Source organism: Crinia signifera, chromosome 1 (assembly GCF_055691185.1).
Source record: "Crinia signifera chromosome 1, ASM5569118v1, whole genome shotgun sequence".
NCBI classification, from domain to species: domain Eukaryota; kingdom Metazoa; phylum Chordata; class Amphibia; order Anura; family Myobatrachidae; genus Crinia; species Crinia signifera.
The window spans coordinates 224,378,317-224,405,734 of NC_139217.1; the positions used below are offsets into that span (position 1 = coordinate 224,378,317).

General features: G+C 47.3%; 1 protein-coding gene and 1 long non-coding RNA gene across 4 annotated transcripts in view; one reads left to right on the top strand and one right to left on the bottom strand.

The window, feature by feature from the left end:
* The window catches only part of SEMA6B (semaphorin 6B), a 237,993-nt gene extending 232,020 nt beyond the window's left edge, over window positions 1-5,973 (bottom strand). For both annotated transcript variants that reach the window (XM_083179335.1, XM_083179334.1), the window contains exon 1: window positions 5,615-5,973. The gene's annotated coding sequence lies outside the window, so the exon portion shown is untranslated. The remainder of the gene's footprint in view (window positions 1-5,614) is intronic.
* On the top strand, window positions 5,218-26,842 carry LOC146069892 (uncharacterized). Of its 2 annotated transcripts, none has more exons than XR_014472978.1 (4): window positions 5,218-5,353; window positions 18,193-18,308; window positions 20,137-20,386; window positions 26,433-26,842. It is a non-coding gene; the product is annotated as an uncharacterized LOC146069892 (long non-coding RNA). The 2 variants fall into 2 exon arrangements; XR_014472976.1 differs by lacking the exon at window positions 5,218-5,353 and adding an exon at window positions 5,490-5,604.
* Window positions 26,843-27,418: the final 576 nt, after the last annotated feature.

Below are 27,418 nucleotides of genomic sequence, written 5' to 3' on the forward strand. Positions count from 1 at the left end.
ACATGTCTACTGCTACTGCCTATGAATCACAATTGATATAATGGTGGATGATTACTTTAGCGATAGCATTGATATAGGTATGTCAGACTGTCCATTCTCTTATTGGCAAGATAAAAAGGCAATGTGGCGGCCTTTGGACAGAAAGCAGTATGAATTCCCAACGCCGGAATCCCGACAGCCGAAATCCCGACAAGGGGGGGACGTGGATCGCCCCCCCTTGCGGGCTCGCTACACTCGGCACACTAATTTATTCTCCCTCCAGGGGTGTCGTGGACACCCCAGGAGGGAGAAAGTGTCGGGATTTTGGCGGTCGGGATTCTGAACGCCGGGATCCCGACCGCCGGGATTTTAACTGAATCCCTTTGGACAAACTGGCTTTGCTTTATTTAAGTTGCCCACCCTCCAGTGTTTATTTTGAGAGTCTTCAGCGCAGCTGGGAACCTTGTTAGCGATCAGCGTAGGAGGTTACTTCCACAAAACGTGGAGAAGATGATGTTCATAAAAATGAATTTCAAATTTCAACAACTGGACCTCCTTCACCAGCCCTTACTTCCTAATACACACAGTCCTCCTGTATTGGTTGATTCCAGCGATGACGAATTAATTGTGTGTGAAGAAGATGATGAGGGTGAGGAATCGGATGCTGAGGATGACATCTCGTAAAACCAGTTTGTGCACTGCCCATTGCCAGCTTGTTGACAATTTCATCTTGCACCTTTTTGTATTTTTTGCTCTTTGGAGCATTTCTCTTTTTTAGGATGACATCTTGTAAAGCCAATTTGTGCACTGCCCATTGCCAGCTTGTTTTGTGGGGGCCCAAACAAACCAATCGTTTCAGCCACATGTGACAGTCCCTGCCGCTGAAGTCCCTGTCGCTGAAACAATTGGTTTGTTAAACAGTGCATGTCCTCTATACAACATAAGGATGGGAGGGCCCAAGGACAATTTCATCTTGCACCTCTTTGTATTTTTTGCTCTTTGGAGCATTTCTTTTTTTGGGGGGTAGTTTATTAAACTGCCACCATGTCTGCCCCTGCAGTGCCACTCTGCTTCGAAGATGTGCCATGTTGCTTAGCTTAGTCATCCAGCTACCTCGGTATAACCTTTTGGCCCAACTACAGTCAATGAAAACAATTTTGTGAGCTGTGAAGTCAAAATTGACTAGAAATGAGTGGAAACTAATGTTGTTGAGGTCAATAATACTTTAGGGGCAAAAACAGGCCCAAATTCTGCTATTTTAGCCATTTTTAGCATTTAAAAAAAACAGATCCAAAACCAAAACCTGCAAGGGTCGTTTACCAAAACAAATCCAGATCCAAAACACGAATGGAGATCCATATCCAAAACCAAAACCCGAAAAAGTGGCCGCCGCACATCTCTAATATATATATATATTGACTTCATCAGGGGAAATACAATAATCTACAAGTATAAAATATTACTTCACTACATAATATATAAAAAATATATATTCCTTTCATTAATTTAGTAAATGGGGAAACTTCCACCAAGTACAAAAAAGGAGGAAAGGATAAAGCAAGGAAAGAATAAAACATATATATATATATATATATATGCACACACATATAGATAGATAGATAGATAGATAGATAGATAGATAGATAGATAGATAGATAGATAGATAGATAGACACACATATATAGAAGCAAGAAGGCATGTTGTGCAAATATAAAGAGTATCTCATTGAGAAATAGGTGGATCATTGTCTAAAGCTGGCCATACACTACCGCGATCTCTCGCAGGGTGTATGGCCAGCCAATTCCCCACGATACATCACATGCGGTCCTTTCACATGTGATGGATCGCATGCGACCCCTGTTCCTCACCACCGGGAGGAGGGTCCGAGGTTGGATCTGCGTGCCGATCCAAGCTCTGACTCAGGTCCGATGCGCACGGTACTGTGCATCGGACCTGAGGGGACATCACACGTACCCGATTTGTTCTGCCTGGAAGGGGTGAAATAGGCCCAAATTATGGGGGCCTTAAAAGCCTTGTTAAAAACCAGGAGGTAGGTGAAAAACATTTAGAAAGCAATTGATGTGTCTGAGTAGGGAAGACAGATATATAACTTTCTCACACCTCAAAAAATGTGGCTACTCTGACTTCCTTAGCCAAGGGAGCTTCCAGAAATCCTTCCTGAAAATAGTTTTTTCTTGAAATAAAGAATTCATACTTTTTTTTTAGCAGCTGAACTACGCATTAGCAAAAGTTTACGACATCCACCTGATCTTAGGCATGCACAGCAAAATTTATTAGGGGGTGCACGGTAATATTGGGTGTATCTAGCACCACCTATTGGGCATGTCTAACAACGCCCATTGGGTGTGTCTAGTACCACCAACAGGGCTGCCGCTAGGAATTTTGGGGCCCGGGACTGATTTCCAATCCGGGCCACTCCGGGGCCCCCCATACCGCCTCCCTTCACTTACCGCCCTACTCCTGCTGAAGGAGCACCAGCTTTTGAGCCAATCAGAGCTCATGTACCGGCAGCCAAAATTAATACAATAATTAATACAATGAAAATATTAAAACAAATATGTTTACTATATAGCACGTTTACAATTTACATATATATATTTAACAATGGTAACAATCGACATATAAAATTGACAAGTTATAAAAAAGGTGTTTTTCTTTTCTTAATTCTCTGCTTGTGCCGATTGATAGGTATTGTAAAATAATTTATATTTTTAGGTGAGCTCACCTGACCCAAACTCCCCAAAGTTGTGGGGGAGTTGTGCATGTTTATTAGGGTGTGGACAGCATTAGGGTATGCCTGTGCACACCTAACATTCAATGTGCGCACACCTATGCACGTGATACCTGCTGACCCTGAGGCACAATGCCCAATATAACCCATGCAGGATTAAAATACAAATTATAGACACACGGCCAGTGGCGTAGCTACGTTTTGGGCGCCCCCCCCCCCGCCGTTAGGGGGGGGGCGCCCATACCCACCCCCCGCCGCCCCGTCAAGCACCCCCCCCCCTGGCCGCCCCGTCGCCTATGCTAACCCCCTCCCCCGCAGTCTTACCTATCGCGTTGCGCTGGTCCTGGCGGTTCCGTTCTTCTGCTGAGGACCACCACAAAATGGCCGCCCCCATACAGCAGACAGTTTCAGAGAACAGTGTGCTATATGGGGGTGGCCATTTTGTGGTGGTCCTCATCAGAAGAACGGAGCCGCCGGGACCAGCGAGATACGTAAGTCTGCGGGGGATTGGGGGGGTAACTATAGCACCGCAGCCCCCGGCGCCCCCACATGCACAGCGCCCCCCCGCTGTGGCGGGGGCTGCGGTGCTATAGTTACGCCCCTGCACACGGCGGTGTGTCTACATGCCCGAGGTTGTTGTTATTCATATTGAACTGTACTTTGCAGCTACATCACTACTTTCATCGCTTATGTCGACAACCAGCCCTGCACTACCCACATAGCCTCCAGACATCCAGGCGCTAGCACCACTGCTGTGCTGCGAGGTTTCGCAGCATGACCGCATCAGTCCCCATCAACCCTCACATCCACACTCCCCACACTCAGCTTGGCCCACCAGCGGCGCGTCTGCACCTCAGATGACAGCCACCGCCTAGCACCGCTGAGCGCACACGGGAATCCCGGAGCCAGATTAGCACTGACAATCCAGGGAACCCTGATGACACTCCACAGAGCCGTGCCATCCCTCCCGCTGTCACTCACTCTAGCTGACCATAGGACGTCAGTGGAGGTCTGGTTTGCCTCATTTACATAACTTTTGGTGCAAACTGTATGTTATTTAAACCTGCTCTGTGTTACTGTGCTTCACCTCTGATGAAAACTGCCTGCGTGCAGTTGAAACAGCTGTCAGGAACACAGCTGTCATTTTGAACAACCACGTTTGTACATTAAACTTCTTTTTTTTTCTTCAACTACAATCCGTGTGCCGGTCCCTATCCTTCTCCAGAAAGAGGGAGGGGGGGAAGTGCTATATATATATATATATATATATATATATATATATATATATATATATATATATATATATATATATATATATAGTAGCAGAGATGGGTTGCACTCAGGTATGGGTGAATCAAAGCCAAAAAAGGTTTATTGGTGCATGTAGTGACCGAAGTTTTCCCAACATGTTTGGTCCATCCGGACTTCGTCATCAGGGGACCCCTGATGAAGTCCGGATGGATGAAACATGTTGGGAAAACTTCGGTCACTTGTCTCTCACTGCACTGCCTAAGATAAGCAATATTTTTTACAAAATAATACCTTTTGCCATTTTATTTTATATCGATTTTTTATCTTTTTTTTTACTAAATATTAGGTCTATATATCTTTTATGATCAACTATGCCTTTTAAAATCATCTATATACAGTATATGTCTAGTGTCTGTAAGTCTCCGAAACACTGCCATCTACTGGCAGAGAGTGAAACTACATCTCTTTCCCACACATGCACAAACACAGAAGGTAGCAGACTAGCTTTTGAAGCTTTTGCTTTGAGCGGGCTTACTAGTGTGTATATATATATATATATATATATATATGTATGTATATGTATGTATATATATATATGTGTGTGCGTGTATGTTATGGTAATTAGAGGTCTACACAACCAAATTTAAAAAAAAAAATATTTATTTTTTTTGCAATTTGGTTGTGCTGACCTCTAATTACCATGTCATAACTTCATTCTATGTGGTCTTAGTTGGTGTGCAGGCTGTCTAAATGTATTTGTTGTAAATCATATATATATATATATATATATATATATATATATATATATATTAATTTACAACAAATACATTGAGAACTGTAAAAAACCTACAGATAAAGGTAAACTGTAAACATTTATATTGGGTAAAATATACAGAGTTATCACATGGAAATTATTATCAGTGGTGTTTGGTTTGGATCACAGATGCAGCTCTTTGAATAGGAGAATAGAGAAAAATACCATGTACAGGATGCTGGATATTTTGGTTATTTGGACGTGTAGCCACATAGAGTATGTGAGATAATGGTTATATTGAATGTGCACTAGCACTGCCAAGGGCTTTTCACTCTTAGATGTCAGCATAGCTTTGATTTAAAAACATTGATTATAAAAATGGCTCGATACAGTTACACAGAAGCGTTAGATAATTATGAGGATGGCACACACACACATAGACCAGACTGTCAGATTAGCCGACGCATTTACTGTCCCTTTTTACCCATAAACATATATACTGTATCCATCACTAACTACGTATTTGGCTATATTATAGTAAGAGTGCTGCAAAATATTGCTAAAAATATACAACGTACGCTGCATTTACGTTATATCACTGGAAGAAGATATAATATGTAAGTATGTATGTATATATATATATAATATATATTACACTCACGCATAAAAACCGCATAATGCACGCACAGTTTGGCACCATACGGGTTATTCACAAGACAGTCAAACCTGCAATTAACGATTCATTTGTGTCGCCATGAATGAGCTTCAAGAACAATTGAATGGAGCAAAGAACCAGGCATGCAGGAAGGAACCATTGGTATTGTTACATTTGGACACGGAGCAACACATTAGCGTGGGACTGACACAGGTTACTGTACCTTCTGTCCTTGTTACATGATGCGTCAGATGCAGCTCCTGCGGGCAGCAACATCCGCTGTGCAGCACAATGTCACCAGAAGATCCTGTCTTCCAGCAGGTCTAGTCACACAGCGGCTGCTGCTGCTGCTGTATGTCTCTGTGGGCGTCAGACTCGCTCTTCTATTGTCCCTAGATTCTTCTCTATGTGCTTCAGGGACCCACACCCTATATGTTCTTAGAATAGATCCAACCGTTCCTGTCTGATATTGCCTACAGCCACTGGTCCGAATCCCATCTATTTGCCTGGCAGGGTCCTCTTTCTTCCCCCTCTATCCTTTTACGTATCCGCTGTCTGTCTCTCTCCTTTCCCTTATGTCCTCTCTAATATCCCCTCCCTTCTCTCTCAGATTTGTTTCTCGCAGTATCTGTTACATATGATATTTATGTCAATGATTTGCATGGGTATGTACAGTATGTGGTTTACTGTTCTAGGTCACTGTGCTCCCCAGCTCGTTTATTTCTGACAGTTTATTAGTGAATGTACAAAGACTGATTCTACTATGCCCAACACTTACAGTACCTGTGTTGTACTGTACACTTTATGATTAAACATGCCTGTCTTCTTAGGCACCTGATGTATGCTAATGGTGCTTGAATGTATTATCTATCATATCACTAAGGTTGAAAATATTTTTATCAAGTGCCGTAACTAGATAGCTAAATGTACATTTTAAACTTGACTTATCCCTCCAAAAAAAGATAACTATATTTAACTGTATGTAGGGATTTTCGGTACTGTTTACCTAGAACGGCGCCCATCGCGGGCATCGCATGTACATCGCATGCCATTATAATGGCATGTGATGCGACCGATGCGATGCCCGTGATATTACATAGAAATGCATGTTAAAATGTAAATCGCGTTGGTCGCATCGCATGCGGCCAAAAAATCGCATGCGATGCGACCGACGCGATTACCACGATTTTACATAGGGAACAATGTTAAATGGCCCAATTGACCCGATTTTACATAGGGAACAATGTTAAATGGCCCACAGACCCCAAATAGCCACCATGAAGTGTGAAATGGCCCCCCCAATTGTTAACGCCACCCCACGATCAACGTCAACCCGAAGCATGGCGAGCGATGCGAGCCCGCGAGGGGCGGCGGTACGCGTCCTCCGACCTTTTCATACCCCCACTATCCACGTCAGCGTGGAGTTGAGAATAGAAAGTGTGGCGAGCGCAGCGAGCCACCGAGCCCGAAGCATGGCGAGCGTAGCGAGCCCCACAAGGGGACGCGGATACCTATGAAGCCCGCGAGGTGACGCGGATACCTGTGAAGGTATCTGCTGCGCTCGCCACGCTTCGGGCTCGGTGGCTCGCTGCGCTCGCCACACTTTCTATTTTCAACTCCACGCCGACATGGATAGTGAGGGTATGAAAAGGTCGGAGGACGCGTACCGCCGCCCCTCACGGGCTCCCTGCGCTCGCCATGCTTCGGTTTGACGTTGATCGTGGGGTGGCGTTAACAATTGGGGGGGCCATTTCACACTTCAGGGTGGCTATTTGGGGTCTGTGGGCCATTTAACATTGTTCCCTATGTAAAATCGCGGTAATCGCGTCACATGCGATTTTTTGGCCGCATGCGATGCGACCGACGTGATTTTTTACCTTGCGATGCCTAAGATCAAAACCGTGTGCGCCGTTCTAGGTAAACAGTACCGGATTTTCTAAAGCATGTCTATAGCATATTGTATCCAGTAATTACAGTCTCATCATTCCCAGGCTGATTGATCAAAATATTCATGAAACCCAAATATTCTATATATTATGCAACCAAATTGACAAGCACTTGTATACAGCCATAATCAAAAGCATACTGTAGTTATGCAGACCAGGGGCAAAATGTCATTGCCTGTTAAGTGCAGGTTGTTTGGGAATTTCTGGAAGTCCTATATTTTTAAAGCGGCACACATTTACAAGGCAAAACCTTGCACAATCTCTGCAATCACTGAAGCGATATTTATAGATCGCAGTTAAACCTGTCAACAGGTAGTTTGTCAAACTCTAGGTGGCATGTTTCAGTTCCTTCCATTCAGGGGCTGGCTGGCACATTTTAGCCTGGGGGGCAAGTCCAGAGCACTAGCCCATAAGTAACAGCGCGTTGTTGAAGGAGGCAGAGCTGCTTGCCTATGGCAGTGAGAGTGGCCACAGCTGCCACACTGACAGCCTCCTACAGCCAGCCTAATATATGATGCAGGGGAGCTAGTGACACTGCCCCCTCGCCTAGCACGCCATTGTCGTGTGGCTCTGGGTTAACTGAGCTTCTGCGCATGCGCAGAAGCTCCAATTGTGGCAGCCAAGGTTTGGTAGGAGAACGGCCACTGAGAGGGGTGCGGGACACGGCACAGTGGAAATTTGCCAGGCTTCCCAATCCGCCCCTGCCACGTGCTGTTTACCTGCATAAAAAAAAAAGAAGAAGAGGAGGACACCACGGGCTGCTCTTCTGTGTATAAATAAAGAAAAGGACACTACAGGCTGCTCCCTTGCACAAAGAACAGGACACCACAGACTGCTCCCTTGCGTAAAAAACAGGGCACCACAGGCTGCTCCCTTGCGTAAAGAGCAGGACACCCCTTGCATAAATAAAGAACAGGGCACCACAGGCTGCTCCCTTGCGTAAAGGTTTTGGCTAAGTCCTGCGCTGCGAGTGGGTTGACCTTACTATTCCGAAGCAAAATCTACTTGGTTTTAAACATGCATATTAATTTGACACGACCGGTTGTGCAATAATATTTTATATAACCCCCCCAATTTCCTTTTTTTTTTTAAATTGTGTCTTAATTTTCTGTGTATGTTTTATATGTTTTTTATATTGGTACATAAATAAATTGCATGTACTATTTCCCCCTTCATTGCGCAGTTCTACTCTGTTTTTTTCCCTTGCGTAAAGAACAGGGCACCACAGGCTGCTCTCTTGCGTAAAGAACAGGACACCCCTTGCATAAATAAAGAACAGGACACCACAGGCTGCTCCCTCTGTATAATAATAATGCAATGACACCACAAGCTGCTCCCTCTGTATAATAATAATGCCATGATGCCACAGGCTGCTCCCCCTGTATAATAATTTGTGTCATGGCATTATTATTATTATTATTATTATATTATACAGAGGGAGCAGCCTGTAGGCTCATGGCATTACTTTTATATTATACAGGGGGAGCAGCCTGTGGTGTCATTTCATTATTATTATACAGGGGGAGCAGCCTGTGGTGTCATGGCATTACTTTTATATTATACAGGGGGAGCAGCCTGTGGTGTCAGGGCATTATTATTATACAGGGGGAGCAGCCTGTGGCATCATGGCATTATTATTATACAGAGGGAGCAGCCTGTGGTGTCATTGCATTATTATTATACAGAGGGAGCACACTGTGGTGTCCTGTTCTTTATTTATGCAAGGGGTGTCCTGTTCTTTACGCATACATACATACATACATACATACATACATACATACATTTATACACCGCCACCCTCATACATACATTTACAACACCACCCCCCATACATACATAAATTTATACACCGCCATCCTCATACATGCATACATTTACACCGCCACCCTCATACATACATACATACATACATTTATACACCGCCACCCTCATAATACATTTACACCGCCACCCTCATACATTTATACACAACCACCCTCATACATGCATACATTTATACACCGCCACCGTCATACGCACATACATTTACACCGCCACCCTCATACATACATTTATACACGCCACCCTCATACATACATACATTTATACACCGCCACCCTCATACATACATTTATACACCGCCACCGTCATACGCACATACATTTATACACCGCCACCCTCATACATACATTTATACACCGCCAACGTCATACATACATACATTTATACACCGCCCTATGTACATTCAGTACATACACCACCACTCTCATCCATATACTGCCTCCAACACTATATATATATACAAACTCTACCCTCACAACATAGTGCAGCTACATAGATATATACGCCCCTCCCCTCCCCCGCAGCTTTCCTGCGGCTACATTATCCACACATTTCAAATTATCCTCTCCCCCCCAACTCAACCCCCTGCTACCCTGCGACATGGCCAGCTAAAAAAGGGTAACTTACTGACTACTTTCTGACTGGCCACTTTCAACTCTGCCGCGGGCTCTGTTGCCGATGGTCGGCTCAGGGGTCCTGCTGCATCTGGGAGGGGAGGAGGATGCCATGCATTGACCGCATGCCATGCATTGACCGCACGCTGTGCGATGGTGTCCCTTATTCACGTTACATCACACAGTAGTACCACTTTACCTTATGTACATTACTCCTCACATTATTCACATTACACCCTTAGAAAAAAATCCTGAGAAAATATTGTATTTTAAGCACCTCCATGGCCACACTGCAACCCAGCACAAAGCAGTGTGTGCTGGGCAGAGGAGAAGAGCTGCTGCTGTCACTTAAGGGGAGGGGGCCCGGGGCCCCCACTGGGCCCTTCAATCAGACTTTGGCATGGGTAATTTGTACCCCCTACCCCTTTCTCTCGGCACCCCCTGATAATACCACACAGTAATGCCCCTTACACAAAAAACACATTATTAATGTCCTTATAACCATAATGCCCCTTACACATTATGCCAACCTTTATTAATGCCTTTCATACACATAATGACACACATAATGCCCCTTACACATATGTTGCACATTATTAATGCCCTTATACACATGACACACATAATGTCCATTACACATATGTTTCACATTATCAATGCCCTTATAAACATGACTCACATAATGCCTGTTACACATATGTTCAAAACCAGATTAAGGTCTAAATGGGCCTGGAGCTGAAAATTATCAAGGGCCTATTATGCGCTATGATAGGGGTTGTGTCCAGCAGCTAATAATGTGGGGGGCGTGACCAGTGTTCTCTTTGGGTGGTCTGCTCATGGGTGTGTCTGTATTTGTGTAAATACTTTCAACTAATTATATATGCCTGGAAAAGGCAGGGGGCTGGCATAGGAAAAATGCAGGGAGATATATTGCAGGGTGCCCAATGTCCTAAGATACTTGCAGGGTGAGGCGGCACTCCAGTCATAAAAAAAATACTGAAAGTCGAAACTTGGTAAACAACATTTCAGCACCTTTTATGTGGTTACCTAAGTTTACCACACCATATACCCCTTATACAGAGCCGAATTTCCCATTAGGCACGTGAGGCACCGGCCTAGGGGCGGCACATGTTTGGGGGCGGCACTTGGATGCCTGTGATAGTACTTTCAGCCCAAAATGTACCAATAACTGCAAAATATCCACTGTACTGTACTATATTCCATCTTAAATAGAGTGTAAATGGATAGGACATGCAGATACTGCCCCTATAAACTGTCCTACTTAGTAAACATTATTGTTGTGCCTAGGGGCGCCCTCCTCCCTAAATCCGCCCCTGCCCTTATACAAATTATGCAACACAATAGTAACCCCCTTATACTGTACTTGCTTCTTACACAATATGCCACATGGAATGAGCCAAAATTCACACCGACTGAGCCAAAATTCACACTATGGCACATGGATTGAGGCAAAATGTGAATTGACCATGGATTGACCCAAAATAAACACTATACCAAACAGATTGAGCAATGATGCATAATATGCTCCACAAACAGAAGGCGCACATTAAAAATTTACACCATAATGTCCATTACATGTTAAAGCCACACACCATAATGTCCATTACGTATTATGCAAAACACGATAATGCCTATTAATGCCTATTTAAAATTATGCTACATAAATTCTGCTTACCTACATGCTCATTGCCAGGGGTTCCTTGCTCATTGCCAGGGGTTCCATGCTAATTGCCATGTGGGATTACATGCTCATTACCAAAGGGGAATACATGCTCGCGATAATTGGGGGACAGCCGCCGCCGGGCAGAAAGGACAGCTCGGCAGAGAACAGGGGGCTGTCTGGCTGTATTCAGAGCACTGCAGGTCCCGGCTATTTGAAATAATACCCCTTTCACACCATAAAATGCAGGGACTTACCCAGTAATATGGTCCCACGATCATGTAGGGACATTCCCGGGCTGGCCCCTTTTATACCAGCCTAGTCCCTGCATTTTCTGGTGTGAGGGGGAGATAACCCCCCCCCCTTTAAACAACCAGCTATATCTGCGGAACCAACTGACCCATTTTCATGTGGGATTCAAATGATTTTGGTCCCGTGAATCTGGGCCATTTGGTTCCAGAGAAATCTGCCCTCAAACAACATGAACAGCCATGAAATTACATTTCAGAAATGAAAAAAATTGGTTTATCGCCAATATCACTAGAACCAATGAAACCATATGGACCAGCCTGGTATCAAATTGAAGGCCCAGTGATTTGAGATCATCCTCAAGCTTCTGTGATGCTGGAGGGGGAACTGGCAGCCGTTGGAACCAGGTGTGGTCGGAATTAGTGGGTCCCATGTTATCCTATGGGGAAAACGTTCCAGCTTTGCCTGGCGGTATCTCCGGTTCCCGGGAGGCTAGCAATGCGGGGCCAGGCTCGTTGGAAAGCCCTGGCCCTCAGCTACAAAATTTGGAGAGTGGGCCTGGAGCTGTAGCTCCATCAGGCCCATTGTTAATCCGGCCCTGGGTGGATCGTAACAGTACCCCCCCCTTAAAAAGGGTTCAAGGGACCCCGATACCAGGTTCACCAAAACCCTGGCAAGCGGGTACAAACAAACAAAAACAGGAAGAAGCTGCGGCTGCAGCTTGTAACAGTGCCCCCCTCTCAAAGGTGGCCTTGGACACAACATGACCAGACAAACAGATAAGACAAACAGGACAAAGCACAAGGTCAGTGCATATACTTCTTTTTCCTTCTCTTAGAATGTTTGGTACGAGAAGATGTCCCTGGTTTTAAACAGGCTTCTTCATAAACCATAGGGCCTGTATACACCGGATACCCATCATTCTCAGACACAAATTCTGAGTCTGAATCTGAGAAAGCATCAAACCTGGATTCCAGCGCTCTAGATGGTAATAATTCAGGAAGATCTCTGTAAGAGGGAGACAAAAAGGCACACCCAGTGGAAATAGCTATGGGCTGGGCTTTTTGTATTGACTCTCCTAAACATGATGGAGTCTCTGCAGACAAGATGGTCGGCCCAGAGGCATCTGAACCACTTTTATTAGGACCACATTTTTTCACTACAGAATCACTGAATGCTGGGAGATTATTAAGAATGGGATCCTCAAATTCAATAAGTTTGCATGCCCATTCGAAAGGCTCACCTCTGAAGGAGTAAATTAGATAGAGCACCACATTATCTGAAGTGATACCTAAAAATGGTCTGGACTCCAAAATAGTGACAAAATGGTTAGTGAGCTCAACAAATTGGGTTAGGTCCCCATCAAAAACTATAGATGTAGAGATATCCATCAAAGAATCAACAGTAACTTCATTATCAGCTAACTGACTGGACTGTATAGCTGGAATTATGGCACTTGAGGCTGAGACTTTAGGGACCCCCTTAGAGGTAATGACCTTAGTGACCTCTTCCAAGTCTTATGGTTTTTCTGGTTGGGCAGCACTATGATGAGTCTCTGACTGATCAGCACTGTGACGTACTTCTAAGTGGGCAGCACTATAGTGAAACTCTGGCTGGGCAGCACCAAAAAGACCAACTGATGGTCCCTCCATGTTACCGACATGGCTGGACAGGACTGAGACAGGACAATCAGAATCCCTCTTAGGGACTGGATGGACAGAGTCCCCATCTGGGACGACACAGGCTTGAACCCCCTCTGGGGCGACACAGGCTTGAACCCCCTCTGGGGCGACACAGGCTTGAACCCCTTCTGGGGCAACACCGGCCTTTGGGCCCCCACTCGGGGCTGCGGCCTCGACACAGGCCTGAACCCCCTCTGGGGTGACACCAACTTGAACCCCTTCTGGGGCAACACCAACTTGAACCCCTTCTGGGGCAACACCAACTTGAACCCCTTCTGGGGCAACACCGGCCTTTGGGCCCCCACTCGGGGCTGCGGCCTCGACACAGGCCTGAACCCCCTCTGGGGCGACACAGGCCTGAACCCCCTCTGGGGCGACACAGGCCTGAACCCCCTCTGGGGTGACACCAACTTGAACCCCTTCTGGGACAACACCAACTTGAACCCCTTCTGGGGCAACACCAACTTGAACCCCTTCTGGGGCTGCGGCCTTCGGGACCCCACTCGGGGCTGCGGCCTTCGGGACCCCACTCGGGGCTGCGGCCTTCGGGACCCCACTCGGGGCTGCGGCCTTCGGGCCCCCACTCGGGGCTGCGGCCTTCGGGCCCCCACTCGGGGCTGCGGCCTTCGGGCCCCCAACATCAGACTCACTCGACGGGCTGCCAGAAACTGAGTCACACAGCGGACCCCCGGTACCTGAGTCGCTCGGCGGGCCCCCGGCATCAGACCGGCTCGGCGGGCCCCCGGCGTCAGACCGGCTCGGCGGGCCCCCAGCGTCAGACCGGCTCGGCGGGCCCCCAGCGTCAGACAGGCTCGACGGGCCCCCGGCATCTGAGAAGTCTCCTGGGGTAGACAACTCAAACGACGTTTTAGCAGCTACAGGACTTGAGGCTTCCCCTAGGGAGATAACATCAGGGATCTCCCTGGCGCTGAAGGAGTTACACTCCTTCAGTTGGTTCCCAATATTTATCTTGGGGCTCCAGGTCATGGGACCCCAGTTATATACTTGGCCCACTTGGGAACCTTTGACACCTTTTTTGGAAGGAGGGGTGCTTGGAAGCACTGTCTGAGGTGACTTATCAGACAGTACCTCAGGACCAGAAGCATCACTTCTTCCTGACCTGCGGAGAGAACAATCCTTAATTAAGTGAGTAGCACATCCGCAGTACATACAGAGACCGTCCTTCTTTCGTCTCAGGCATTCTGCCTCCGAAAGTTTAGGACGCAGGATACTCCGAAACCTTCCCTGAGATAATGGCTTCCCTGAGATAATGGAGTAGGAATCACCTTAGAATTAAATAATTCTAACCCTGCTATCTTCTCTGCTTTAAAGAAATGTAAATCACCTTCAACTACGGTAGTCAGCTGACTTTTGTCAGAGGGTGATTTTGAGAACTGCTCAGCCACAGTCTGCATAACAACTGATTGCTCAGGGCTCTGATTCCTGGCAAACACAGAAGGTGGAGAGCAGTTTGCATGATTGGCAAAACTTTGATTTGTCCAAAAACTCTTCTCCTTTAATAGAAGTTTGCTGCTGCAGAGAATCCACTCTAATGGACAGCCCCAGGAAGGCTTGTAATATGAGGTTCTGCATGTCCTCATAGGATTTCAGTCTGCTTGACAGGACTATAACAAAATCCCCCTCCATTCTCTGACTGGAACCAGAAAACTGGACTGAATTATGCGGAGAAGGAATCATGCATATGGACCTAGCAATGGCTGGACTGGACTGACAAGGAAAGCTCCTGAAATCTTTTGTTATGGCCGGTTATAATGTTACGGTTCTGTAGGTGGTCAGAAGACCTGCTCCCTGACTCTGTTGCCCCAGCCTGACGTCCACGAGATACGTGCGGAGCTAGTCTTCTCCTGTACCCGTCTCGGCTGAAGGGCGAATTATGTCCGCCCCACTCCGCTACAGGCAGGTTTTATGTTCAGGACAACGTATCTGTGGAGGCAGACCAGCAGCAAAAGGACCTCTAACTAAACCTGACGTGCAGGACTGAGACCCCTACAGGGATGGCAACAATGCCCAAATGGTGTAATATAATAAATACAAATGGCAACAATGCTCAACGATGGAATATAACAAAATACAATACTGCAAAGCACAAGGGTAACTGGCAGGGTGCACCCCTGACTTATCTGCAACGAATGCTGGCAGCAGGTTCAGGCTAGGACACTGCAGGCTGGATGAAGCAGGTACTGCGGACTGAGGTTACCAAGGACCAGATACACGCAGACTGAGGCACAAACAAAGCTGGCACACAGGACGCTGGATACAAGATGCTGGGACCGGGAACACTCTGGAAACGAGGGCTGGCAGCAGGTTCTGGCAAGGACACTGCAGGGACTGAGGCACAAAACGAAGCTGGCACACAGGACGCTGTACACAAGGTGCTGGGACCGTGAAGACTCTGGAGCACGAACATAGAGGGAATACACGGCAGGATACACAGAGCTATGAGTAAGCTATAACCGGTATCGGAGTGAATAACCAGAGGGTTTATATAGTGAGCACAATGTGGTGCTGATTACACATTGCCTGCAGGTGAGCACTGCAGGCTTGAAGCCTAATTAGACACATCACATAGAGTGAGCTGCAATGGCCCAGGCTTACCACTGGAGGCCACCAGCGAGCAAACACAAACACAAGCTGGAATAAACCCAGGGAGCAGAATCCAGGGAAAACAGACAAACTACACACAGAATATGAAAAACTGCACATTTACACCGATCCGCTGGAGGTGGATCGTAACACCCCCGGGCAGACCCATCATATCTGCCCGGGGTTCTTTGTATCAACAAGTATGCATTTATCTGGACTTTTTCCTCCAGCCCTGTGTTCAGAGTGAACAATCCTACCTCAAGGACACTACCACACTACTGGCCAAATTGGCAGATCTGTGTACAATCCCGAATAATTGCCTTATGGGGACCATCGATGTAGTGAACTTATATACATCAATACCGCACACAGACGGCCTGGAGGCAGTACGAACTTTGCTTACCAACAACCCGCGTTACACAGGACCTCCATTGACATTCTTCCTCCGATTGTTGGAACTAACCCTAAAAAGAAATGTCTTTGTATTTAATGGCAAGTTCTACTTGCAATTACAGGGATGTGCGATGGGGTCCTCAGTGGCCCCCTCGTTTGCCAACTCTTTCATGTTCACCATCGAAGAGAAGCTCTTTACCAAGAACCCCAACATAGACCAACAGTTGATATTCTACACCCGCTATATAGATGACCTTTTGGTCATCTGGTCAGGAAATGAAGCTTATTTCACTAAACACATCGATCAACATAATCTGTCTCCATCTCCTATAAAATTTACGTACAGTATGCATCCGACTCTAGTATACTACCTTGATGTAAACATTTGCATCAAAGAGGGCAAAATCACCACCTCACTGTACGTAAAACCTGCCGATAGGAACACCATGTTGCTGGCCTCTAGCCACCATCCAGTTCCTTTAATCAAGGCACTCCCTCATTCTCAGCTAATGCGTGTCCACAGAGTTACCAGCGAAGCCGCAGACCTGCATCCAGCCCTTGACCTAATGGCTGAAAAATTTGTGCAGAGAGGGTATTCCACTCAAAAGGTCCTAAAAATAAAATAAAAAGTTGCATCCTTGACACGCCAAGAAGTCCTGGCTGTCAAGTCAAAAAGCACTGCAGCAGATAGGGTCATTTGGGTTAACACCTATCATTCACATAGTCCCAAAGTCAATAACATCGCCAAAACACATTGGCCCATTGTAAAATCCGACCCCACACTATCAGGGCTGCAGAAAAAAACAATAATGAGCGCATATAAAAGAGGCAAAAACCTCAAGGACCTATTAGTACATAACAACATTAAGTACCCCCCTCCTGCACCCTCTACTTTTCTTAGTGCGCCAAAAATGGGCTATTACCGCGGCTGTGGGTGCGCCACATGCAGCCATATGATTCCTGGTGACAGTTTCTGTCACCCGTATACAGGCAAGAAGTATAAGATACGATACAGATTGGGGTGTATGTCCAGATTTGTGATCTATCTTATCAGTTGCCCGTGCGGTCGACACTATGTCTGCAAAACTGACCGACAATTTAAAGAAAGAGCTGCTGCACATAGATCGGCCATCAAAGCAGCCATAGCTACCGGCAAGAGCGAGCAACCTGTGGCACGCCACTTTAGCGAAGCAAGACATTCCATCGCAACCTTGCAATATAAAATCATAGATCATGTACCCCCACCAATCAGAGGGGGCAACAGATCGCTTGCATTATTACAAAAAGAGTGCCGCTGGATATTCACACTAGATACTCTAGCACCACGCGGGCTTAATGAAAACCTTGGCCTCAACTGTTTCCTTTAATATGGTACCATAGCTATATCCAGGTTTTCCATCAGACACATGGCAATATTATGTTGACAAGACATGTGTCGACTCAGGTGACCTCAGTGGTTACTTTAAATCATTACATGCCAGTTTAGTATTACAGGTTGCTGCATAATACCCCAACATAGTGTTCCCTGAAGTCAGAGAACCTGTTACCTAAGTTAGAGAACCCTTTATCGATCTAATATGTATTTATCATGCAGTCCACCTATCTAACTGTGCTTTGCTTTTTAATTGTTTTTTAGTTTATATGAAATATTTTTTATGCACTTAGCACTTTACTCTGTTCACACGTAATATAACAGGTCAGCAGCAATATTATTGTATTTTGCACAGACATGTATCTATTGTTTAATGATACTCTTATTTCTGTTAGCACGAGTGTTTGTTTACATTTGCTGTTGTTTCATTGGTTCACAGTGGCCAGGCCTCCCTCCGTGCGCCCTGCACGTCCTGACAGTTGGCGTGACGTCATCTTCCAGCGTCCCCCCGGCCGGCGCGTGCGGGATCCACGGACTGAGCCAGCTACTATTTAGGTAAGATCAATACCATTGTAAAATTGTTCTCACTACAGCACCTTGATAAAAAAAAGCATGCGGGCTTTTGAAACGTTGGTTACCCACACCGCTTGTCTCCTGCATTTTTTTTCCGAGTGCCGCCGTTCACCCAACATTTGCTATACACAGAGCCGCAAGCCCTGCTTTGGAAGGCACCGGAGCTTTTGAACAAACCAGTACTTTGGGTACAGACACCACGGAGTGCCACCACAGCCACATATATATATATATATATATATATATATATATATATATATATTATAAGGGCACGGTCGTGCCCTTATATTAAGGCTGAATCCATCAAACGTATTTTTCCCATAGGGAACTTTTCGGATGGGGGCATGGTGTTTGAGGGACTAAACCTCAAAAGTGACTGGACGTACTGAGCTGAAATTTGGCATATACGCGTAGAATCATCAACCGGTGCTGCATGCAAAATCAGGGCGAAATATATAAAAAGGAGTAATTGGGAGCGATCTAAACTTCCAACTGTCGTTTTTTTTGGGAAGGCATAACTCAGGGTAGAGGAACAATTGAGACTTCGGGTTTATTTTATTAGGTAGATATTGTCCCAGTGTAGTGCCTTTTGGGGTTTTGGGGTTTAGGTTTCTAATTTAGTGAAACATGCCCCATTATAATGGTAGGATTTTCAACTTGTTGCGCATGCGCAGTGCGTTCAGCAGGGGGAGTACAGACAGAGGCTTCACTTGGGTGTACCAAGATGGCCGACAGAGATGTGAGGGCTCTGCAGCGGCAGCCTACACAAGGAGAGTACTCGGGCTGCTCGCTGCTGATCAGGAGGTATCACATAGAGTGCACAAATAAATTAGAAGCGCAGTTCCTTTCCCCAGCGTCCTCTGACCCGTACCAATCAGCACGGGGATGTGCTCACCCATCCGCCCCTTCTCTGCTTGCTCGCTCACCCTGCAGCTCCTATCCCCTGCTCCTATGCCCGGCATTATTTGTCCCCAACCATCCAGCTCCTAACCTCCGGCGTCCTCCCTAGCCCCCCCCCCCCTTTGACTTCCGAGGTGAAGGGGGAGCGGTGCGCGGTGATCAGCGAGTTTGGGGATGTGCACTAGGCAGCCCGCTCGCAGCTCCTAACCTCCGGCGTCCTCCCTACCCCCCCTTTGACTTCCGAGGTGAAGGGGGATCGGCGACCGGCAGCGTGCTGTTGCAAAGGACTCTGAGTGACCCCCTGGAGGAGGAGGAGGGAATGTGAATGCCATGCCCACGGCATATCTGGCACAGTGGGGGAGGGGGCATACCTGGCACTGTGGGGGGCATACTGTATCTAGCACTGTGGGGGCATATCTGGCTCTGTGTTGGGGCATATCTGGCACTGTGCAGGGGCATATCTGGCACTGTGCAGGGGCATATCTGGCACTGTGCAGGGGCATATCTGGCACTGTGCAGGGGCTTATCTGGCACTGTGGGGGCATATCTGGCACTGTGGGGGGGAATATCTGGCACTGTGGGGGGCATATCTGGCACTGTGGGGGGGCATATCTGGCACTGTGGGGGCATACCTAGCACTGTGGGGGATATATCGCACACTGGGGGCATATCTGGCACTGTGGGCGGCATATCGCGCACTGGGGGCATATCTGGCACTGTGGGGGGGCATATCTGGCACTGTAGGGGGCATACTTAGCACTGTGGGGGGTATATCGCACACTGGGGGCATATCTGGCACTGTGGGGGGCATATCTGGCACTGTGGGGGGCATATGTGTGGCACTGTGGGGGCATACCTACCACTGTGGGGGCATACCTAGCATATCTTCATTATCTCTACTCCTGCACAGGACACGTGTCAGCCTGCTCTGTGCCATTCCAGTCCTGGCTGCTAGAGGGGAGCAGAAGAGGAGAACTATGCGGTGCCAGCAGCAGAAGGTTAGGAAGCTCAGGAGAGTGCACTGAAGAGCGGAGGAGGGGGAAGAAGGCTGCAGGGAACCTGGAATCAGAGGTCCGGACAAGATTAATGAAGAGTTGCAGAGCGGTGAATCATCCAGAGTGTCCCCCAAAAGCAGTCTCCTTTGAAGCACAGTGGGCCAGGTTAGTAGCTACTACATACACGCTACAGCCCAACACCATACCTCCCCAAACCTGCCATTAAGAGGGACACCTCACGCGCCCGGCCATCTCCCAACCGCCCCCCTCACCACCTCCACCACGGGACACTGTGGGACAGTTGGAAGGTATGCTAACACTACCTCCCCCCCCCCCCCCCAAGCCTAACTCTAACTATATACCCCCACGGCGTAACTATAACTATTCATCCCACCCCCCACCAGCCTAACACTAACTATACATCCCGCTGCCCACCAGCCTAACACTAACTATACATCCCGCTGCCCACCAGCCTAACACTAACTATACATCCCACTCCCCACATCCTAACTTTAACTATACATCCCTGTTCCCTGCAGCCTAACTCTAGCTATACATACCTCCATAGACTGACCCTATCTATACAACCCCCCACAACCCAACCATTCTCCTCCTACCGGCAGCCTAACCCCACCCACCCCCATCCCCACAGCCTAACATACACTCCCCTCCGCAGCCTAACCATACATCCCGCTTCAGCCTATAACACTAATAACACAGACACACACCTCACAGCATATAACCCTAACCATACACACAAACCACAGCCTATAACACTGACCACACACACACACCCTGCAGCCTATAACCCTAACCATACACACACAACCCACGGGTGTGGTATGTGACTCCGACAGTCGGGATCCTGACAGTCATTATCCCGACGTCGGGATCCCGACTGCCCGGAGTCAGACAGCATGGCGAGCGCAAAAAAGCCACGCTGCGGGCACGGTGGCTCGATACGCGAGCCACCTATTCTATTCTCCCTCTATGGGGGTCGTGGACCCCCACGAGGGAAAATAGCTGGTGGCCGTCGGGCACCCGGCTGTCTGCGTTTTGACAGTTGGGATCCCGACGTCGGGTAAATGACTGTCGGGATCCCGAATGTCGGGAACCCCTCCGGCACCCCACCCCACAGCATATAAACATAACCATACACACACACCACGCAGCCCATAACCCTAACCATACACACCCCGCAGCCTATAACCCTAACCATACACACACCCCACAGCATATAACCCTAACCATACACACACCCCGAAGCCTATAACAATAACCATACACACACACACACCAGCCTAACACTAACTATACATCCCGCTGCCCACCAGCCTAACACTAACTATACATCCCGCTGCCCACCAGCCTAACACTAACTATACATCCCACTCCCAACATCCTAACTTTAACTATACATCCCTGTTCCCTGCAGCCTAACTCTAGCTATACATACCTCCATAGACTGACCCTATCTATACAACCCCCCACAACCCAACCATTCTCCTCCCACCGGCAGCCTAACCCCACCCATCCCCATCCCCACAGCCTAACATACACTCCCCTCCGCAGCCTAACCATACATCCTGCTTCAGCCTATAACACTAATAACACAGACACACACCTCACAGCATATAACCCTAACCATACACACAAACCACAGCCTATAACACTGACCACACACACACACCCTGCAGCCTATAACCCTAACCACACACACACAACCCACGGGTGTGGTATGTGACTCCGACAGTCGGGATCCTGACAGTCATTATCCCGACGTCGGGATCCCGACTGCCCGGAGTCAGACAGCATGGCGAGCGCAAAAAAGCCACGCTGCGGGCACGGTGGCTCGATACGCGAGCCACCTATTCTATTCTCCCTCTATGGGGGTCGTGGACCCCCACGAGGGAAAATAGCTGGTGGCCGTCGGGCACCCGGCTGTCTGCGTTTTGACAGTTGGGATCCCGACGTCGGGTAAATGACTGTCGGGATCCCGAATGTCAGGAACCCCTCCGGCACCCCACCCCACAGCATATAACCATAACCATACACACACACCACGCAGCCCATAACCCTAACCATACACACCCCGCAGCCTATAACCCTAACCATACACACACCCCACAGAATATAACCCTAACCATACACACACCCCGAAGCCTATAACAATAACCATACACACACACACCCTGCAGCCTATAACTTAACCATACACAAACCGCAGCCTATAACCCTCACCATACACCTCCCCTGTATCTAGCACTGTGGGGGGCATATCTGGCACTGTGTAGGGGCATATCTGGACTGTGGGGGCATATCTGGCACTGTGTGGGGTATATCTGGTACTGTGGGGGGCATACCTGGCACTGTGGGGGGCATACCTGGCACTGTGGGGGGCATATCTGGCACTGTGGGGGGGCATATCTGGCACTGTGGGGGGCATATCTGGCACATATTATTGTTGCAGTGCCAAGCACTTGTGCCCCCACGTATGCAAACCTGTACCTGGGGTGGTGGGAACAAGAAAGGGTTTTCTGCGAATCCAATGAGAGGTATACAATCCATGAATCACAATAGGCAGAGGGGGAGGAATGACCAGCCTGACGGGTCCCATTGGTTATTCCCCGCAAGCTCTTTTCAATTTAAACCTTTCCGGGATTCCCAGCTTGCCTTGACAAAGCGGTTAGCGAAGCGCGTGCTCGGCAACTCAGCGCAGCTAACAGTGTGCTCCGTAATCCATGCATTTGTATAGTGACAGCGCTCCAACTTCAGCCCTTCTAAGGGCTGTGCCGGCTCTGACACTCAGCCTATGCTGAATCCTATATTATACCTTAAACTGTGTGTACCTGTGTGGGGTTATCCGCAGCAGTATACAGCGTTCTGTATACTACGCATTTTCTGCTGTTTAAATTGTACCTGTGAGAGCCGCTTTGGCTCTAGACTTATTCAGGGCATTGCCCGATCATTTACCATATTTGCAGTGTATGCCAGCAATTCAATAGTTAATATTGGAGTGTCTATATGTAATGGGGAACATATTTATATTGCCATTGTGGAGAAGGACACCAGCGGGGATTCTTAATTCTTTTGAACCCGCTGCAGTAGTCCGTTTTAACTTCACACACATTGGCTCCCCAATATACAAATCTATGTCATAATAGCAGCGATCACACACATAATTGCCTATGAAGACATAATTTATACCTCCAGCATTTAATTAATGGTGCAAATTTATGAGTATTTTTTTACCCACTCATAGGACTCACGACAGTTATAATACACAGAGCTGAGTGCATTGTAACCAATCTGGGGGATTGACACATTGCATACAATCTCTGCAACTGTTGCCAATCAGCCTTTGAACTACAGGACACAATGTTATAAATCTGCCTGACTAGCGAATATTATATAATAAAAAGTGTCTGTCCAAAGGAATCCAATGAATTCCCAGCCTGAGTAACAACTTAACCTGAGCGTGTCAATTCTGAGATTATTCATAATAAAGTGAAGCACACATAGCACGTCCGCACGTGTTAAGTTTTTTTAAAACACACACATTTGTCTTTTTGTCTGTTTATTTGTGTTTTTAACAATTTTTTGCCTGCTTTAAATAAATCAATCAATTAATTAAAAGTCATGTTTTATGAATAAATTCTTGTTGGTGCACCGCACCAGGACAAATCTTTTTCTTTCTCTTTCCTTGTAATCCATTTATTTGTCAGTGGAAGCACACCCCTATAATAACATATATCCCTAGAAGGTTGTTCAAACAAGAGATAAGGGGGCCTTATATACAGATTATATAACTGTAACCACCAATCTTGTGCGATTGCATCCAATCTGTGTGTCCTCTCCCAGGACCCCAAGCCCACACTGCTACCAATACCTACTTTCCAGCCACTCAAGTAAAAGTATGGAGGTGGCATCTTAGAAGTTCCACAGCCTTCACATGTGTTATATACAGCAGGGGTGTCTTACTCATAAAAATCCTTCATTTTCTGATAAGCAGAATTATTGCTGCCCCCAGATTCCCCCCAAACTCCTGGTGCCGTAGCTGTCCAATGGTAGAGCCGGCACTAGGTGGCTTGAACCTGTCCCAACCGCAGGCCAATGGGCAGAGAAGACTTCCTAAACACAAACCTTCCTTGTCCATCAATGTGTGACATCACAGGGGTGGGGCAATGCTGCTTGGGTGGTTCCAGGGTAAGCAGTTTACAGAGTGCACACGAGGGCACATCTTGATACATGTGCAATGTGATTGTGGCACATATGTAGTCTGCTGAAAGCTGAACAGTAGTGTGGAACTTCAGCATTGTTTACATCTCTGATTCAGGCCCCCTGTGCAATGCATATAGTCCCCCTTTGCAGCATTGACATTAATACCCCCAATAGTACATATTCTGGTCATTTATGCATCATGTACCATAGTCTGTCCACTGCCAGTGTTGTACTGGGATGTAATTATGTTGGCACAGTACGATTTCATCCTGCCCCTGGGAGTGATTGCAGAGTACTCACAGCATATGTGCTGTCACATTCAGAGCTCCCTGTTAGCAATATATTAGCTGTCACTATATACGAATAAGAAGAAAACAGACAGCCCCTGTTATGGTGTAACCACCATTGGCACATCAGTCACTAGACTCCCTGGACGGATATACTGTACACATCACAGTGCTGCAGGTCACTGTCTGCCTGTCATTCTGCGATGTCCATGCACAGTCAAGGGGGGGCAATTTGCGCTGCTCACTTACCAGCAGGAGAACTGAGCTGCTGTCAGAAATTTGGAGCGCAGAGTACAATGCTCTGACTGTCATGTCATCAACTATCCCGGGCAACCTTCCCCCGCTCCTGGCGCCTCTGGTGATAAACAGTACTCACAGCATGTACTGAATCTGAACCGACTTACTGAGAAGGTGGGGGTCAGGAGGGGGGAGGTGGTGGTCAGGAGGGGAGGGGCGGCCGCGGGTAATATGCGATTGCATAGGGATGAACAAACACAAACTGGAGCTGGCTCATCCCTCACACTCTGCATGCAGCGCTGCTTACTTTACTTTATGTGCAGCAGTGGATGGGTTTGGTCTGGGGCGTCTAACGCTAGCTGCAGCACTTGTGGTTACCTTGAAACGGGAGACAGCTTTGCGCATCCTAGATCCGGAAAGCGATATAAGATCAACTACCCCCTGACATGTAGCTCATCATTCGTCCTATATTACACCCGATGCCCTTGTGGGCTATTCTACATAGGGAAGACTTCCAGGACTTTCAAAGAGCGGATGGGAATGCACCGCTCCAGTATAAGACAGGCTCTGGAAGGACGAGGATCTGAACAGCCTGTGGCCAGACATTTTTGGGAATTGGGCCACTCTCTGGCATCCCTAAAATATAAAATGATTGACTGAGTCCCCCCGAATTACAGGGGAGGTGACAGAATTAAGTCCCTACTACATAAAACGGCAAAATGGATGCATATCTTGCAAACGGTCCATCCCCATGGCCTCAACGAGTTAGTGTCACTGAAATGCTTCGTGTGAATTCTAGGAACAACCTCTCGCAGTCTAATGGCTTGTTCTGATGTTTTTCTCTTCTTCCCCCTCCTTCTCCCTCCTCTTCCTCCCCCCCCCTCTCCCTCCGTCCCCTTTTCCCTCTCCTCACCCTCCCAAAAAAAAAAACCCTCCCTCTTCTCCTTTTTTTCCCCTTTTTCCTTCTTTTCTTTTTGATTGTACTAGTATGTTACTATTAGTCCATTTCATTCTTTTTGCCTTGCTGCATTCTGTGAAATACTAAAGACAGCTGTTGTCTTTTGCACTGTTTGAATTTTGGACACGTTCAGTCAGCTAAATTGTGTTTTGATTGCTGACCAATATATATTTTTTCCCTAGCAGTGCCTTCAGCCCTGTTGAGACATACTTACCCTTATGTTAATTTGACACTACCGCAGCGATTTACCATCGATGGGCAAAAGTCAGACTTCAGTACACTTTATGGTGCCATAGTACCCCCGTGCAGGAGCACATTCGGGATATCCTATCCAGCTCCTGCAGTAGTAAATTTCCATGACATTTAAATCTAATTTTGATAATAGTCTGACTTGCCCCCCTAGTTGTTCACACATAACACCCATCGGCTGGCTTCAGCTGTGCTGTTTGTTTTTGTTTATGTTTTTGTGTGTTACATATTTCACACCATGTATATTTCTGTCACCTAGGTGTTGTCCAGATACTGCGCCTCAAGCAGGGCCTAGTACCACGGCAGCCGACGTGAGACGTCAGGTGGGCGGAAGGGAATGACGTCATCGCGAGTCCGGGGAACGGCGCGTCGGGGAGCGCTCATGACGGTGGAGGCGGTAAGTGTATTTAATGTTGTATTGTCATTTCTATTATTGTTGTCCTGACGAAGGGAATCAATAAAAATTTCCGAAACGTTGCCATAGACCGCTGTGAGGTCTCCTTTATTGGTTGCTTGTGAGTGCCGGGCACGGGGAGTCACATCCCGCAGGAGAACTAGATAGATATATATATATATATATATATATTAGAGATGTGCGGGCTCTGATTCCCCAGATCCGAGCCCGCACAGACGTCATCAATCCGAGCCCAGATCCGAGCAGCGCTCGGAGCTTCCCCCATGACTTGAATCCGGGCACGCGGGCAAAACGTCATTGCCCGGCGTCGGATTCTCGCAAGATCACGGAACCCTTAAATTCTGCTGGGGCCCGTGCTGCTGTGTACTGTGTCTCTCCTCTCTGCTCAGTGTTCAAGACCGTAACATCACCATTGCAAGGATGACTGGTGCTGTGTACTGTCTCTCCTTTGTGCTGGGGCCTGCCTCTGCTGAGTCTGCAGTGCTCCTGTATAGTCAGTCACAGTATGATAGTCCACTGGTGCTGCTAGTACCACTGCCTGCGCTGCACTGCCTAGTGGCTTCTGCCAGTACCACCTACAATTAATTAATTCCAGTCTGCTCTCTGCTGTTGCCATTGGCTAGTGACTACCAGTACCTATTGCAGTATATAATTCCAGTGTGCTGTTGCCCCTGGCAACCAGTACCTATCACAGAATATAATTCCAGTTTGCTGTTGCCACTGCATACCAGTATTTATCGCAGTATATAATTCCACTTGCTGTTGCCTCTGGCTACCAGTGTTTTTTATTGCAGTATATAATTCCAGTTGGCTGTTGCCGCTGGCTACCA